The following is a 3,636-nucleotide window of genomic DNA, read 5'->3' as shown; positions in this document are numbered from 1 at the left end:
AAATTCCACATACCAATGTCCATAGGCTTGTTTAGTTACACTCGAAGTGGATTGGTCTCTCTGGCGAGATCCCTAATTCGTCGGTCACTGGCGTGACGTCTCCATTCCCTCCTTCAGGGAACAAGGGTTACACATGTAACCGAGACGTTTCTGACACAGAACCACAGATTTGTTTTTATCTCAAAATATCTTAAAAATGGTAGAATTTTCTGCAGTTTTAAATGGATGACAGCAAAGTTTGTCTTGTTGTCAAAGTTTGTCTTGAAATTGTCCATCAAGTCAAGGCGAAAAATGTTAATTATAATTTAATATTAAATAAATACCACTATATGAAAAAAAAGTGTCTAACAATGAAGATAAATCTCTCTCATGCTATTTAAATATTATTATATATTATATTTTTTTCTTAATTTTTGCTATGTCACACCATAGGACAGCTTTATGGTACAGTTCAGTAAAAATGTTTTTAAAAAATCAGTGAAAGAATTGACCAATTTAGTGACCCTTTATATTTTCTCAAAGATCAGACTTCACACTTCATAAACATATGAATTTCTTCTTCAAAAATGGTCTTTTACAAAATAAGCATGTTTTACTGCCTATTTGTCAACTACTCATGTACTGAGTGTTTATGCATTTTAACACAAAACACAGCAGCGTCCATCTGTGAAGGATGTAGGCTGTCAAAAAAACACAACTGTTAGCCAATCATAGCAGTGGTCATTTTACTTCCAAGTCTACAATCCTCCATGCCTAATCAAACAGAGCATTCTGATGAGGCGGGTCAAAACAGGACAGAAAATAGCCTATTAATTCTAAATAGTTTTTTTTAATGTAAACATCTTGATAACATTATAAGTGGACCTCAGAGAACAGTACAAAATAATAAAAAAAAGGCAGTTGACCGCTTTAACTACTGAATAAAATAATAATATTACTATTGATTTATGTGATTATGATTATTATGTATGTGATTAGGATTTTGTTTAATATAGGTTTAGTGTAGTTTTTTACGTGCATAACCCAATATTCAGAGAACGTTGTGTCTGTGTAAGGTTGTGTGTATGTTATCTAAAGACAACAGAACTGATTAATAGCATTTAGTTGTTTTTGTCTCCTCTTGCTATCCATTCATCTAGGTGCTCCACACTCCATCCCAGCAGGTGGCAAAATCACTTTTCAGTTGGTTTTCCACAAGCATTAAATGACAGAAGAAGTAGAAGTGGTTAAGTTAAGTAGGCTAAGTTATGTCCTAAATAGTGTCCCTTTTTCACATATTATATAAGATGTCAGTTGTATCTTCCTTTGGGATCAATCAACCAGTGAAGTGAGTATTCTCATTTCCTCCTTTCATTAATTTGTGCACCTGTTTGATCTTGTTAGTAAAAATTATGTTTCTATAGAGATTTTCAGTAAGGATATCAATTTGTATCATCCATGGGTTTTCTTGGGAATTATCACATGGATTTTTAGAAATGGTGGTTTAAATATGGTACAAGTGTTTGTGGTTAATATGGATATATTATATTTTTTTACTTTACTTTTGGTTCTACATTGTAATTTACACAGGCCTATACCTCAAGCTTGAATTTTGTACCTGCATCATTTGTATACTGCACACGATATGTATATGTATGTACTTATATTAATATACATGATCAAAGAATGCTTGTGCTCATAACTACAACAGGATGTCAAATGAATAATTCAGTCTCATATTTAGACTCAACTTGTTTTCCACAATTTTAATGCATTCCTACCTCTAGAGATCCATGTTCCTGTCCATAATTGCGACACTTGTGTATACTTCTAGTTTTGATGGCTGTTATGCAATGTTTGCATGCGTTTGTGAAGTCCACTAGGCCATGAGTCCCATTTATCGTTGTACTGCAGGTTTCAAAAGAGCCTCCCTTACTTCTTATATGCACCTTGGATGTGGCCTTTTGACAAGCCTGCAATAATTTGGATTTTATTCAGATTATCTGACAGTGGGCAGTCTATGCGACATTACATCACCAATATGGGGACATAAAGGAGGACCACTGGACTTAGGAAGGCATTTGGGACAGAGCCCATATTTGCATTGGCCAGACATGACATCATAACGACTGGTACGTTCCCATTGGCCCCCACGGCCTTAAATTAAGCGATTTACCTCTCCCAGCCCTGCCTCTGACATTTTCAGTGTCTTATACTATAGTGATCCTTTTCTTCCAGGTTTAGCTTCTGCCTCTCACCTCCTTCCTTGCTTTTCCACAGGGCTGTAAAATCAGCATTTAATGTGCTCCATTAACAGTGAGGAAAATTAAAGCCTGAGCCTGAGTAACTTTCTCTGTCTTTCTGCCTCTCTCTCACTCACTTGGCTCATATAGTGTATGTTTACAATAGCCCTCACAGTTTTTTTTTTTTTTTTACTCTGAGAAAATATATTTAGTTAAGTTAAGTGCATTTTGCTTTCAAATCAAAGCGTATTGATCACTTAGAAATGTTGACTAAACGGTTGCTCCACGTTTTGTTCGCACCACTGAAGCATTAAAACTTGAATCTCCATTTTGTTCCGTTTTATCCAATTTATCTGTGCTGTTTTTGGCGTATTTGCATTATTGTTCCTATTGAACTGCATGCTAGAACAACGCAGACAGTGTGTGCAAATAAGCATTGCTAGCAGTAGGCATGACTGATTCTTATTGAATCCACCCTGAATACACTGACAGTGTCATTGCCTTTCGAAGATCCAAAATTACCACAATGAAAACAAGTACTGCTTCAAAAGAGAGAGAAATAATCTGTTTAATGTAGGGCAGAAATGAGCAGAGGGAAGGACAAATAAGAGATCTTTGAAATTTTGCAGGATTACAGTTTCCATGTTGTCATCAAAACTCAAAGCATTTAGAGTGAATTGACAAGTGACTGGCTTAGAAATTTGCAGATGGTTTCTAACAAGACAGTGATTGAAGCTTACTGTTCAAAAGTTTGGGGTCAATACGTTTTTTGTTTTTTTTTGAGCAACAAATCAGTGAAGACTAATAATGCTGACAATTCTGCTTTGCCATCTCAGGAATATAAAATATATTTAAATACAAAAGCAGTCCTTTTATATCATAATAATATTATTTGCATCTTTCATGAGCATAAGAGACTTTCCACCAAAAAAAAACAAAAAAAACAGACCTCTAACCTTTGAATGGTAGTGTATATGCTGTTTTGTGTGTTTTAAGTATTACAGAAATTAGTGTATTCTAATAGTGTAGAGAAAAGTCACAGTAGCAACAGTATTATTTGTAGTTTTGTATTAGTTTGCGTTGTATGTTTGAAAGTTTGTTTCATTCTAGTGAATCAGTTTGTTCAGATGTTTCATGAAATCATACTGAAATCATAGAAAAAAAAAAACAATTTATGTCTGGCATTTTAGGTTTTCTGTTTTACAGCTAAATTTTAAGTTCTGGTATTTGTTACTTCATTTGATTTATGTATATATTTAGTGTACTGTACTTAGGCTTTGGAAAAATTGTCAGGTGATATATTGTCCCATTAAGTAGCTTAAAGTCTGCATGAAATCAAAATTTACAATCACTGCCTCCCGGATGATGCACTATACACTATGCACTTATACACTATGTACTTATGCACTATGTA

The 3,636-nt window shown here is 34.4% G+C and overlaps 1 long non-coding RNA gene across 1 annotated transcript; it reads left to right on the top strand.

Annotated features, from left to right (window-relative positions):
- Positions 1-1,222: 1,222 nt before the first annotated feature.
- Positions 1,223-2,318, top strand: LOC107739566 (uncharacterized). The gene is made up of 3 exons (XR_001640014.1): positions 1,223-1,327; positions 1,978-2,111; positions 2,260-2,318. It is a non-coding gene; the product is annotated as an uncharacterized LOC107739566 (long non-coding RNA).
- Positions 2,319-3,636: the final 1,318 nt, after the last annotated feature.

Source organism: Sinocyclocheilus rhinocerous, unplaced genomic scaffold, assembly GCF_001515625.1.
Source record: "Sinocyclocheilus rhinocerous isolate Xijiao unplaced genomic scaffold, SAMN03320098_v1.1 scaffold1573, whole genome shotgun sequence".
NCBI lineage: Eukaryota > Metazoa > Chordata > Actinopteri > Cypriniformes > Cyprinidae > Sinocyclocheilus > Sinocyclocheilus rhinocerous.
The sequence above is the reverse complement of the archived record's forward strand: the minus strand, read 5'-3'. Positions and strand labels throughout refer to the sequence as shown.